Below are 15226 nucleotides of genomic sequence, written 5' to 3'. Positions count from 1 at the left end.
TGCATCCGAGGGACGAGAGCCAAAGGAAGTAGGCTTGAAGGTAAGAGGTCAAGGCTGCAACGAAGAGTCAAGTGAGTCGTAAGGGTGAGGGTTTGAGTGCTAAGAGACGGTACTCGAGATACCAGTCGACTAATGTAAATGACAGTCTACTGGGAGCGAACAGAATGCTTCTGTTCGCTAAGCCAGTGTGGAACAGTTGACTGGTACTTTCACCAGTCGACTGGTGTCAAGCCGTTGGGTTGTAATAGTCGAATTTCCATAGAGAGCAGTTGACTGGCACTTTCACCAATCGACTGGTAGGCGGAGTTTTCCAACTCGTGGCCTGTATAACTAAAGCTTGGAAGCTTGATTAAGGTCGACGAAATTAGTGGTGATTAATCCTAATTAGTAGTCAACTAGTGCCCTAGCAATCCGAGTGCTCTTGGTCGAGTTATGGCGAAGTATCTCCACCGACAAGAGAATTGTGCTAGCCGGAGTTTCCGAGGATTAATCCATCGACGGATTGAAGGATCGTCCACCTTACGGACAACTATAAAGTAGGAGCAAGTTATCTCCGAACCACGTAAATCGTCGTGTTAGCGGTTTGCTTGTTTTTTTTGTCTTTAGCTTTCTTTGTATTCATATTAATTTGTATTTTCACTGCGCAAACTAACAAGTGTAGGAAGCTATCGATTTGGGGGCATCGACTATTCAACCCCCTTCTAACCAGCCATACAAAATCTCCAACAACTTGTATCAGAACAAGGACACTTTCCTTCGAACTAATTGCCGAGGAAGTAAAAAGATGATCGACTTGATAGAACCGCCAAAGTATGAAGGAGGAAGCCTAGGGGACATCACATTTTAGATAATGAAGATGGAAATCTTCTTCTATACGGATTGGGATACCATGATGATGGTCAAGGAGCCATTTGAAGTCCCAAGAGACAAGGAAGGGAAGAGACTCTGACTATGACATTGGATGGAAGACTAAACCTCACGATCGAAGGCAAACTCAAAGGTAATATCTATTTTAATTGATATTTTACCTAATGATATTGTAAGTTGTGAGGTGAGTATGAGACTGCCCATGAGTTGTGGAGCAAGGTGAAGATGGTTCTACAAGAAGAACCTAAACATACACAAGAAGAAGAAGAACCCAAGGAGATGTGTTTAATTACTCAAGTAGAGGAGGAGCAAACAGAAGTTGAGACATGCTCAATATTCGAGGAGGAAAAGGAAGATGAGGTATCATCTACATCCTCAACGGTTGAAGAATCCAAGACAATTGAAGAGGAAGTCTTGGAAGTTAGCATAGCAAGAATCTCCGCCGAAGTGAAGTCAAAAGACCACATAATATACTTTGAGTGCAATGAAAAGGGACACTACAAGAGTAAACATCCTATGGGTAAGAAAAAAGTATCTCCTAAACTCAATTCAATTCCTTTAGAATCTAATTTGAATTATAGGAAGAAGAAGAAGAAGAAGCACATAGTGTGCTTCACGTGTAGTAAGCAGGGTTACTACCACACCAAATGCCAAGGAAGAGAGAGCTCAAGAAGTTAGCATATTTGAAGATGTGGTAAAAGAAGTAGAGTAAGAATGGAGGCTCATGTCAAGGGGGAGCTTCAAAGGTAAAGGGTAAGGTAAACCCTAGTGTAAATTTAAAGTCAAACTTAAATTCCTCTATGCATGTTGATGTGCGTAAATATTATGATCATTTATGCATATTTTAAAGCACATTCACTTGCTTTATCTGTATATATTCCTTACATGATCGTCTCTTTTATCATGTATTCATCATATATACTCTTTTGTTACGATATCTGCTCTTTGTTTTGTTTTGTGTTGACAGGGACAACTTTTGGAGCGAAAACGGTGATTGTCGACGCACTGAAACAAAGCAGAGAGCACGGTCGTGCAACCTTGCACGATAGTGTAGCTAATCCAGAGAGGGATCAGAGCATGGTCGTGCAACCCCACACGACCGTGCAACCCCGCACGACCGTGCCTCACAACCAGCAACCAAGCAAGGAACGGTCGTGCCCTCCCATGACCGCAACCATGTAGCACACGGCCGTGCAACCCTGCACGGCCGTGTCCCAGGAGCTGAGCCCGAAGTTCACACAGTCGTGCCAATTGGCACGACCGTGCAGCGCAGCCAGAGACAAAGAAGGGCACGACCGTGCCATCCTTACACGGCCGTGCCGCCACAGCCGTGCCCTAACCTATAAAAGGGTTTTAACCCTTTTCCTCAAGGGGGGAGCCGGGAAGCAAGCCATTAACAGGAGAATCACTTTGGTGCTGTTCTACGCCGTCCAGGACATCGATCCAGCGATCTTTCATCACCACATCAACTCCAGAAGCAAAGGATTGGATCCAAAGATCACTCGTCGTCGTTGGATAAACATACTTCTTCTTTCTTTCTTCATGTTTGAGAATTATATGTTTAAATACACCATGTCTTCGGATTTTTCTCCGGCGTCTATGGAGTATAGTCCTTGTTCTAGGATGAGGGAGTAATTGTGGATTGATTTTGATGTAAGACTCATATTATGCTTATATTCATTGGATGATTTCGCTTGTTTTGTTTTGACTACTCGATCTCTATATCATGTTGATTGATTGTGTAGGAATTGCCAACCTCGTAGAGGGAATATCTTAGATTGTACACTCGAGGGGCCCTAGTGACAGGGATAACCCGTTCACGGACATCTAGGGTACTTCCTTTAAAGGAGAGGTGACTCCTCCACAAGAAAGTAAGAGACCAGACTAAGCTTCTTAATTCTATCCTTAATAACATCAATTGGAGTTGCGTCCTTGTGATCTACCGAGGTGCCCTAGTGATAGGGGTTAACCGTAACAGGATTTCATAGGGATCGTCTTTGTTTGGTGCTTAAGGATAGTTGCTTTAGCTTCCAGTGAATGCATGCTGATGGACAATGAGTATAAGATAGTATGTGATACATCAATACCACCACAATGAAACCAAACTCCTAGAACTCTTCATAAACCAAGTTGATTACTTCTCGTTGCTAGTTCTCGTTTCCGCTTCCCAATCTCTTTTCTTAGATTGCTTACAACCATCGATAGTGTAGGTAATCCTAAGTGTGTCATCACTAGTGCTTATAACCAGTCCTCATGGGATCGATAATCTTTATTACTGACGACGAATCCATGCACTTACGGAATCGTAACAAGTTTTTGGCGTCGTTGCCGGGGACTGCGTCTATAACATTAGTGTTAATCATATTAGATTAGACTAGACTCTGTTCTCCTTTCCTTTATCTTTCCTTTTTCTAATATTTTACATTTAGAGATAAATAATTTTATTCTTCTTTTTCTTTACCTTCTACTTTTTTATTAAAATGCCAAAAAAATAATATTATTTCATCTCTTCTTCTTTACTATATTCCATATTTTATTTTTGCATGCGAAGAGCTAATCTTTTAGGACAACTTCTACCGTTAGATCCAGAGATTGATAGGACCTTCTTGAGAAGAAGAAACCTTCAAAAAACATTTCAAGCAGTACAAGAATCTTCAGAAATGGCTGATAAATTGTTGAAGGATTACGCAGCACCTTATGCACGAGGGGTTCGGTCTAGCATCACTCGACCGCCAATCGAAGCTAACAATTTTGAAATCAAGCCTGCAGTAATTCACATGGTTCAGTAGAATCAATTTGGAGGAGCACCACAAGATGATCCAAACCACCATTTAGAGCTTTTCTATAAGATCTGTGGTACCATGAAAGTGAACGGAGTCCCTCCAGAATCAGTAAGGTTATTGCTTTTCGGATTCTCCCTGAAAGACAGAGCCAAGCAGTGGCTAAATTCCCTTCTAACAAACAGCATTACATCCTAGGAGCAGTGTGAGCAGAAATTCCTGGACAAATTCTATCCACCAAGCAAAACTGCTCATATGAGGAATTTGATCGCAAGCTTCAAACAGATAGACTCAAAATTATTATTTGAAGCCTAGGACAGGTTCAAAAGTATGCTAAGACAATGCCCCCATCATGGCCTTGAGAAATGGTTGGTTCTACACACCTTGTATAATGGAATCAACTATCACATGAAGGTATCCCTCAATTCTGCAGCAGGGGGAGCACTGATGAACAAGAGCCTTGATGAAGCAGAAGAGATTATAGAGAATGTGGCACAGAATCACCATCAGTGGGCATCAGAAAGATCTGGTGGCTCTTTCTCAGGGAATCCAATAAAAGCGTCAGGAAAATTCGACGTAGATGTAGTCACTCTCATGTCTGCAAAGCTAGATGCTCTAACCAAGAAGTTTGAGGCCATGGGAAATAACAACAACACGACCAATGCGATAGTTTGTGTTTGTGAAACTTGCGGAAGTACAGATCATGCTCAAGATACTTGCCCCCTAGGGCCAATACAAGCACAGATAAACCAATTTGAGCAGTGTGATGCGATAGTCAGCTACAACTAAAGACTAAACAATCCGTACTCCAACACATACAATCTAGGTTGGAGGAATCATCCAAACTTCTCATACCGAAACAATCAGGACCAAGGGCCAGCAAAACAAAGCTATCAACCTGGACAACAGAGCTACTCACCTGGGCAGCAGGGCTACTTGTCTGGACAACAGACTTTTCAACAGCAACCTTCACAATTGTCCATAATTGAAAAGATACTTGAAGAAGCTCTCTCAGAGCAAAAAGAGATGAAGAATGAGATCAAACTGTTAACTCATAGAATGGAAAATTCTGAGAAACATCAAAAGATGCAAGACAGCTAGATAACCCAGATAGCCCAGTCCATCTCAAGAGCACAGGGAACATTTCCAGGGAAGCCAGATATAAACCCAGTGGAACACTGCAACTGCATCGAGCTGAGGAGCGGACGAACTGTGGGAGACCCCCAAATCATTACTTAGAAAGGACCTGACACAGAGGAAGAGCCCTCTCCCCTAATGCCCAATGAGATCCAGAACAGAGATGGAGAGGAGGTTACTAAGAAAGTTGAAGGAACTCTTCAAATTCCCCCACAAAGTCAAACGATTCCTTTCCCTCAAAACTGATAACATCCCAGAAGGATAAAGAGTTCAATCGATTCCTGAATAAGATTAAGGAAATTTGCGTAGAAGTACCACTGATAGATACACTGCATCAAATACCGAAGTTCGTAAAATTTTTAAAGGGTATTTTATCTAACAGGAGGCAGAAGGGCGACTTCGAGATCGTAACATTAATAGAGAATTACAGCACTCTACTTATGGCAAATATTCCACCAAAACTTTAGGATCCAGAAAGTTTTTTCATACCATGCAAAATTGGTTCTGAACTCATACAGAGAGCTTTCTGCGACTTAGGGGTCAGTGTTAACCTACTTTCGTACTCTTTATGTAAGAAGCTGGGACTCCAGAACATTAAACTTACTACTATGACACTGCAATTAGTTGACCATTCATGTAGATACCCAATGAGAATAGTGGAAGACATGCCAGTAGAAGTGGGTGGATGTATCGTTCCCACAGATTTCATTATCTTGGATATGGAGGAGGATCCCAAGATACCGATCATCCTTGGAAGACCATTCCTTGTCATAGCTGGAGCCATCATTGATATGAAAAGTCACAAGTTATCCTTGGAGATCGACAAAGAAAAGATTGAATTTGATTTATCTGATTCCTCCATCTGCGACCCCTCTTCTCAGGAAAATTCTAGCAAGATCAACTTACACAAAGTCGAGGAGTGCAATTTCCATGAGAGTTCCCCTCCAGCGAGCAATAAAAAATACATTTGTCCTGCACGAGCGAAACTAAAGGCGCAAACTGGAGCATTTACCCTAGGAGGAGAGTCGTGCTTCCACGGGTTTAGTCCACATTAGCTGAAATGGGGTCGAGCTAAAAACCTAAAACAAGCGCTTCTTGGGAGGCAACCCAAGGGTTTTCATTTTAGTTTATCATTCTGTTTATCATTTTATTTCTCTAGTAAGTTCGAGTCGAGTACTTTTATTATTTCTTTATTTTTTGGGTATTCATTTTCAGGATGTGCAGAGCCTCCACGAGCTGGCCGTGAGCATTTCATGGGCGTGGGGGCGTCAGAGGAACCAAAATGGCGAAAGGCGAGTCACCGTGAGCTTAAAGGAGTCGGTCGTGTGACCCCACATGGCCGTGCAAAGCCAACATAGGGATGAAGGCCACGGGCCGTACAACCTTGCATGGCCGTGTGGCCTATGCAGAGAAAAGAAGAACACGGGTAGTGCCAATCGGCACGGCCGTGCAAGACCGCCAGAGAAGGAGAAGATTCAAGTCGTGCCAATTGGCACGACCATGCGACATATATAGAGAAGAAGGAGGAATGGGCCGTGCCAATTGGCACGGCCGTGCGACCTTGGCCGAGGGGAGAAAAGAGGAGGTCATGCCAATCGGCACGGCTGTGCAGAATCCCACCTAACCCGGCCGTGCCCCTACCCATGTGCGCCGCCTACTCCTCTAAAAGCCCTAATTTCCATCTTCTTCTCTCCCAAAAAGCCTTCTCCCCACTACACCTCATCAAACCCTAATTCCCACCTCTAGAGCTCATTTTTGCTTAGATCTACATCTAGATCTAACACTTCTTCAAGCCACAAATCCGGAAAGAGAGAAGAAACTTCCCTATTTTTTCTTCCTTCTCCTCCTCTTCCATCCTCAAGACCCATCTCCACAAGAATATCTCAAAACCTTGCACACCATGTCGCAGATCTTGAAGAGACTTCATCGAGGAAGCGATGGATCTGGCGAAGGAGATGCACCGGGAGGCGACAAAGGCAAAGGGAAGGCGTGCTTCAAAAGGCAAAGGAAACAGGGTGGCACACGACGAAGGTAATGAAAATGAGTTCAATATTATTTTTAGAAATCATGAACAAAAAGCTAAATATGATATCCTTATCGCTAGAAAAATTATATACACTAAGTATATAGATCCCATTACTATGGATATGCTAGGAATTAGGGATGATATAGATTGGATGATTAGTTCTTTAGATTGGAATGATATTATATACGCTCATGTCCTGACTTACCCCCGCCTAGTCCTTGAATTTTTGAGCTCGATTGATGTTAAATTTTCTTCTGAGAATGACTACGTAGGGGTCATAACTTTTAGGATGATGAATAAAGAAGTTCGGTGGACTTTTAGTGATTTCAATAATTATTTTGGTTTACCCATTGGTGGTGCCCGTGGATTTGATGATGAAATAAGATGGAATGAATTTTGGACATCAATAACTGGATCAAAAGACCCTTATGAACCCTCTAGAGCCAAGGCACCCCGCATGCAAAACCCGACCTTTAGATACCTTCATCGAGTGATGAGAAAAACGATCTTTGGTCGAGGAGAGAGTGATGGGGTGGTTAGAAAGATAAAACTCTATTGGGCGATGTTGAATAAAGTCGATTTTGATTCCGAATTTCATTTCTTGCAAACTTTGTTGAGGGCAGCTAAGGATCTTCGGGGATGATAGTGTTTGGTGGATTGATCACCCAAATAGCATTCAATCTGGATTGTAAGCTTGATGGATTAGAGGTGATTCATGGTAATGACAAGATCGATATCAATTCTTGTCTTGCTATGAAGATGATTTGTCGGGATGAGAATGAGTTTGCCTTCCCTAGGAACAAAGGTTTTCCATTACCCCCTTCCTTGCCCCGAGCGCACTTCAGTTCGCGATCCCGTGAACTGGGTGATTACTTATTTACACCCCGAGATTGTATCCTCCATTATAGAAGAAACCAAATACCACCAAGAGCCCTCATCATCAGGATTCCCGCAGCCTTCTGGACATCCGAAACCTCCTAGGCACTCTTTTACATATGGCACGAGACCCTCTATATTTGATTTTTCTGACTTCCATACCTCTTTAGACTCCCTTCATGAGAAGCAAAATACCCAACAACAATTGTTGGAGGGTCGCTTCAAGTTATCTGATGACTAGTTTAGGGAGGTACATGATCTTTTTCAATTTACTAGGGACTTCCATAGTCAGGTGACAGGGTTCGTTCAGGATTATGAGGTTGACCAAGAAAGAATGAGAAATTTTATGGATGATATGGATATCACTAGACAACAAGTAGATGTCCTTTATCAATATCATCAACACCTTGGTCATCTTCCTGGTATGCCTAGATTTCCCCCTAACACACATCGGGGACCCCCTTATCCCCCACCCCCGCCACCGTATTGATTTCATTGAGACGATGAAAAATCTAACTTAATGACCATGGAATACCCAACTTATTCGCGTGTCGTTTTGGAAATTTTAAGTTCCATCAATGTTGATAATGTTCAAGGAGGAGGAAAAATAAAATTTCGTTTATTTAATGATGAGTATGAATGGACTCTTGAAGAATTTAATGCATGCTATGATTTGCCTAGAGATGGGACCTACATAATTCTACCCGCTTTTGAAAACTCTAACCTATGACAACAAATTTGTGGTCTGTCTCGATTCAATCCACATGCTTCTACTAGTACTAGTATCGTCAACCCAATATTTCGATATGCCCACTTGATGATGAGCAACATGATATTTGGAAAGGGGGGGGGGGGGTAAAGACGGAATTGTAAGGCTCTCTGACTTGTATTGTTTATGGGCAATGATAGAAAATGTGTCTATTAATTCAGGATATTTCTTTTTGAAGCATTTGGTAAAATTAGGAAAAATTTCCTCCCTACCCCCATTGTTTTAGGTGGATTGCTTACTCATATTACAGTAGTATTAGGTTATGATCTTAGTAGTCCTGAAGATGTCTATCGAATGGATTTAAATTTTTGTTTAACCACTCATTTGATTTGTCAAGAGGAATATGGGTATAGTTTAGTGATTAAGGATAGTTTTCCCTTAGATTGCCCAACCCGACTTTGACCACGATCCATGTTAAGGAGAATTGCCGTTTGACTTTAGCAAAGCAACAACTTAACCAACCTCCACCCTCCGTTCCTAGAGAAGTGCCTTCAGCTAGTCGAGATGTTTTACGATTTAATTTCCAAGAATTTTGCCCTATCATTGACTCTCTTCATCATGACTTAGAACAAAATAATGGATTGTTCATTAGAAACATTTGCATGAAGGATGAGCTGTTGGATCGAAAGCACTAGAGGGCGGGGTGAATAGCGCTCATGACTTTCACTCGTTTCAGAATCGTAAAACTCGAATAACGCAGCGGAATAAACAAAAATAACAAACACAAGGGACGCCAAGATTTACTTGGTTCGAAGCCTAGGGCGACTCCTACTCCAAGGCCTGCGATCGTTGATCGCTTTCTGTGGGCAACAACTATATTGCGCAAATTCAGTTACAAAAGTATTACAATTTAACAATATTAAACGTTGTACCGACAACTAAAATTGAAGATTTGAAGCTTTGGGTCGTCGGGCACTTGTAGTAGCACTTCTGGGTCATCTTGTTCGCAGCACACAGGAGAAGATTGCTTTGGAATTCGTTGTATCAACCTGCTGCTCGAATACCCCTTTTAAACAATGTTGGAGGCGCCTCAAAGCCCTTCCGAGGTGCCTCAAAGCAGCCGAGTCAGCCGCGTGGATCAACGCTGAAATCTTCTCCTCTGATCCACTTGAAGGTGCCTCCAAGCTGGTCCAAGGCGCCTCCAAGCTGCGGTCCAAGGCGCCTCCAGCTCAATCCAAGGTGCCTCCAGCTCTGCCGCGCAGACTTCAGCTCCTTTGCACCCGAGGCGCTTTTAAGCTCCATGGAAGCGCCTCAGACACTGTTCATCCGAGACTGGCCTTTCTCATTTGTCCCTGCAAAGTATGTTAGTTCACAAAACACACACATACCCTGTAAGACAAAGTTAGCACACATAAAATATAGTAAAAGCAGTATTTGACAGTCGTCGACTTGTTCGGGTCTAACTTTGGATCTCCGACCGGAAACCCTAGGTCGACCCGACACCTATTGTTCCCTCTACGGGGAACGCGTCCTCACCTACTCCCCTTAGGAGAGATTACCTTATGTCAGTCCGGTCCTCCAGACTGACTGAACTTTTTGCCTAGGGTTACCACCCCCTAGGACCTAGGGTTACCGCCCACTAGGATTTTTCTCCACCTAGGGTTACCACCCCCTAGGACCTAAGGTTATCCCCCCCCCCCCCCTTTAGGATTTTCCTCCACCTAGGGTTACCACCCCCTAGGGCCTAAGGTTGCCGCCCCTTAGGGTTTTCCTCCACCTAAAGTTACCATCCCCTAGGACTTAGGGTTACCACCCCCTAGGGTTTTCACCTTTCCTAACCGCAGTTAGGACTTTTGCCTAAGAACACTTAGGTCTTTCCTGCAATCTCAATCATACACATGAGATAACAAATAAGCTTAACTTTGAGTCCTTTGCCATTATTAAAACTTGGGTTCGATCGTCGGATGCTTCCCGCACCAACAATCTCCCCCTTTTTTATTATGGCAATCGAAATTCAAAATTAAGTAAAATAGATGCATAAATGATCTTCAAAGTTTAAGTAAAAACATAAGCAAGCTTAAGTGAATAAGTTTAAATGCGCGCATAACTTAAGCTAAAACATACTTAACTTTTAACGATGTAAGGCTCCCCCTTAATAAGAGCTCTTCTTAGTTTAAATTTTAAATTTTGCTTTATGAATTTTCCTACTCTCCCCCTTTGACATATATCAAAATGAACACAGGAGTAATTTGTGATTAATGACCTTAACTTTAACTTTTTAAAAATATTTAGAAAAGATAACGACATTAATATAAATAGAGGGATAAAGACTTAGCTTTTTGAAATTGATAGTCTTGTAAAATGTTTAAGGATTCAGAAGAGATCTTTTAAGATAGCTTTAAAAGATTAAGTTTGAAAATAACTTTAGCTAAGGAAAATAACTTAGCAACATTCGAAAAAGTACATTGATAACTTTTGAGAAGCCTTTTTTTGAGACAAGTTAGCTAGATTCGAAAACTTAGATCTTGTAGATTCGAAGTACTTAGGTAAATTATTTTGAAAAGAGTTTAGCTAAACTTGAGAAACTTTTTCGAAAAATGCTTAATTCCATTTGAGATAGGACTTTTTTCAAAATTGGCTAAGTTTGGAGGCATTTTCTAAAAAGTACTTAATTCAATTCGAAAAAGACTTTTGAGAAAAATATTTAGCTTGGCTAATTTTGGAAATGGCTATAGAGGTCACTTAGCTAAAATGTTAGCAAGCCTTTTGAAAAATACTTAGTTGAAAACATTGAATTTTACAAAATCCTTTAAAAGATAGTTTGAATTCGAAAAGATGCCTTTGAAAACATTATTAGAAAATATAGCTAAAGTTGAAAAGTACTTAGCTTGATTTTGAACTGGAAAAATACTGAATTTTAAAAAGTTGTAACTAAGGCCATGTTGACATAATTTTAAGAAGCCCTAAAGTCCAAGCATGAGTAACTTGAAAATATTAAAATTAAGCATTTAATTTTCGTGGCCACTTGTCTAACTAGTTAGCTAATAGCTGATTACCTAGAGAGTAACAGCTTTCACTTGGTTAGTCAAGTTAAGTCAATTGATCCAGTTAGATTTGACTAGGTCTGGATAACTTAACTTGATTAAGGTAATGTTGGTTTTTAACGCCCAGACTTACTACGATGCACAGAAATAAGCATTCTGAAGTCTGGGTTGTACCCTATGCATCTCACGTCGTTCTAAGTTTTTCAAACACAAACAAGTTACGCCTAGTGTGCTTGTGAGATGCTCTGGCTGAAACTAGGGGAACATGATTTCTAGGGTTAGTGCCTAGGCTAAATCCAAATTTTTGAAAGTCAAGTAAAATTGGGATATTGAAAACATTATTTTTCCTAAGATTTTGAATGATGCAAGAACCAAGTTGATTAAGGATAAGGAACATAAGGTCTATTCTACAAAGCACATTTCTATTTGTCTTCTAAGTGCACTGAACTCAAGTTCAGGTAAGGACTTTGTGAATATGTCAGCTAAGTTTGATTTGGACTCAACATAGTTAAGTACAATATCACCCCTAGCTATGTGATACCTTACAAAATGATGTTTTACTTCTATATGTTTAGTTCTTGAGTGATGAATTAGATTTTTGGTTAGATTAATTGAACTTATGTTGTCAATTGAAATTTTAGTGTTCTGATATTTTAATTGGTAGTATTTTAGGGTATGCATCATCCATAATAGTTGAGATGCACATTCTCCTAAGGCTATGTACTCAGCTTCAGTGGTTGATAGAGCAACACAATGTTGCTTTCTACTTGACCAACTTACTAGGCACTGACCTAGAAATTGACAGCTACCACTTATGCTTTTTCTGTCTAGCTTGTATTCGGCATAGTCTGAATCAGAATAGCCAGTTAGATCAAGAGCGTAAGTCCTAGGGTACCATAGTCCTACATTTAGGGTTCCCTTAATATATCTAAGTATTCTTTTAACATGAGTTAAGTGTGACTCTTTAGCACAAGATTGATATCTTGAGCACATACCTACTGTAAAAGAATATCCGGTCGACTCGCAGTTAGGTACAGTAGACTTCCTATCGCACTTCGATAGTACTTCAAGTCTATTGGTTTTCCTTCTAAGTCTGAGTCAATTTTAATATTGGTGGTCATTGGTGTGTTAATATTCTTCGAATTTTTCATTCCAAATTTTTTAATTAACTTCTTAGCATATTTAGTTTGAAAAATATATATTCCATCTTTGGTTTGTTTGATTTGTAAACCTAAGAAAAAATTGAGTTCCCCTACAAGACTCATTTCGAATTCATTTTCCATTAGTTTTGTAAATTCTTTTAAAAATTTTGAATTGGTTGACCCAAATATTATATCGTCTACATAAATTTGTGCAATAAAAATGTCATTTTCTAAGGTTTTTACAAAAAAAGTTGGATCTATTTGACCTTAGTTAAATCCTTTTGATATTAGGTAATTAGATAAGCGTTCATACCAAACCCTAGGTGTTTGTTTTAATCCGTATAAGGCCTTTTTTAGTCTAAGGACATGGGTCGGATGTTCTAAGTTTTCAAATCCTGGGGGTTGACTTACATACACCTCTTCTTTAATAAATCCGTTTAAGAAGGCGGATTTTACGTCCATTTGATAGAGCTTGAATCCTTTATGGCTGCATAGGCCAACATCATCCTAATAGATTCAAGTCTAGCTACAGGGGCATAGGTCTCATCATAGTCTAACTCTTCTACTTGGTTGAACCCTTTTGCCACTAATCTTGCTTTGTTTCTAACTATTTCACCTTGATCATTTAATTTATTTCTAAATGTTGGTTAAACCTAGGAAAACGTACCGGTTCCACTGTACAAAAATTTTTGTACAAGTGTCGAACCTTTCCTTAAATAACCTATTGTGTTCTTTAGAAGTTAAATAAGGAATCGCAGACGGAACTTAACATCATTGATTCCAAATTTAATTTATCTGTTCTTAATGGTTTAGATTTGAATCGCAAGCGGAACTTAACACTATTGATTCAAATCTACCTAGGTTATTAATTCCATAAATATTAATTTCCAAAATTGACATCCAGGACTGCATGGCGAGGCACATGGCCTTCTTGGATATGGGAGCAACCACCACTGCCTAGGCAAAGCCTTTTAAGGAAAGCTAATATTTATTTCCTTAAATAACTCTAGGTTAACCAAAAGAAACAATCGAATCACAAGTTCGAAAAAGAAGAAAACACAAACTCGAAAAACTATTTCGAAAAACTAGATCTAATTGCCTCTTGTATTTAGAATTCTTACAAAGAGAAAAACTAGCATGATGCGGAAAACAATTGCTAATTATACTTTCTCTTTGTATGCTAATGACCTCAGATCCTCCATATCAGTTTCCTTATCCAGATACATCATCCAAGACAAAAAAGCTTCCTCCTCCTTCTTCTAAAATCCGGCCACCACCACCACCAAGGAGAAGAAGAAAGAGGAGAGGAAGAGGAAGAGAGAGGGTCGCCACCAAGAGATCACCCAAGTAAAAGAATAAGAGTTGTATCTCATGAAGCCCCCTCACCCCTTCTTTTATATTACTTGCTCAAGGCAAATAAGGAAAAACCTTTTACAAAAAATAAAATCATCCAAGAGTTTTTCCTTTTCTTTCCTCTTGATTGAATCAATCATCAATCAATGGTTGAGATCAATCCTATTTGGTTTAGGATTAAACTTGGCCGGCCCCTTTCTTGGACACCAAGCAAGGTGGCCGGCCACCATGTTTTAGGAAAGGAATAATAATAATTTTTTAAAAAAATTTACAAGAGAAAAACTCTTATAAAATTTTACAAGCTCTCTTTCCTAAAATAAGAGTTAAAAAAAGGAAAGTTTCTACAAATTAAAACCATGTTTTAAATTTAAAAACTCTCTTATAAAATTTCCATTTTTAACATGGTGATAGAAAATTTAAATTTTAAAACTTCTTTTCCCTTTTTTTCTTAAACCATGAGGATGGTTAAAAAAGGAAAGTTTTAAAATCTTTTAAACTCTCTATTTAAACATGTGGCCTAATTCAAATAAGGAAAGTTTTAAAAATTAAAATCTCTCTTTTAAAACTTATAGTTTTCTACAAAGAGAAGATTTTAAAAATTCAAAACAACCCTCCCTTTTTGAATTATTATGGCCGACCCCTACAAGCTTGGTCACCAAGCTATAGGGCCGGCCCCTATAGGAGAGGACCAAGCAATGGTCCGGCCCCCTTCTTGGACACCAAGAAGAGCCTTACATTTGGATGGACTTAAGGCTATAATGAGGCAACGACAGGGACCTAGAGGAGAAATTGGTTTTGGCCTTCCGATGAGCTTGAGTATCCCGTGTTCGCCCCGAACACATAACTCAAGTTCATCGATAATAACTCATTCCACTAGAGAGTTATTACCACACTACCGCACCAATCCCAAATTACATTATGGACTCCTTCTTATCATGAGTGTGTTAGTCTCCCTGTGTTTAAGATTACGAATGTCCACTAATTAAGTAAGTTACTGACAACTCACTTAATTAATATCTAGCTCCAAGAGTAGTACCACTCAACTTTATTGTCATGTCGGACTAGGTCCACCTGTAGGGTTTAACATGGCAATCCTTATGAGCTCCTCTTGGGGACATTCTCAACCTAGATAACTAGGACACAGATTCCTTCTATAATCAACAATACACACTATAAGTAATATCATTTCCCAACTTATCGGGCATATTAATTTATCGAGCTAAACCTCACCCTTTGATAAGTCAAAGAAATAAATATTAAATATATGTGCTTGTTATTATATTAGGATTAAG

General features: G+C 39.9%; 1 pseudogene; it reads right to left on the bottom strand.

Moving 5' to 3' along the window:
- Positions 1–3934: 3934 nt before the first annotated feature.
- Positions 3935–4006, bottom strand: LOC121994417 (annotated as a pseudogene).
- Positions 4007–15226: the final 11220 nt, after the last annotated feature.

The sequence above is a fragment of the Zingiber officinale genome, chromosome 1B (assembly GCF_018446385.1).
Source record: "Zingiber officinale cultivar Zhangliang chromosome 1B, Zo_v1.1, whole genome shotgun sequence".
NCBI classification, from domain to species: domain Eukaryota; kingdom Viridiplantae; phylum Streptophyta; class Magnoliopsida; order Zingiberales; family Zingiberaceae; genus Zingiber; species Zingiber officinale.
Note: the sequence above shows the minus strand (reverse complement) of the source record. Positions and strands in the feature narration are given on the sequence as shown.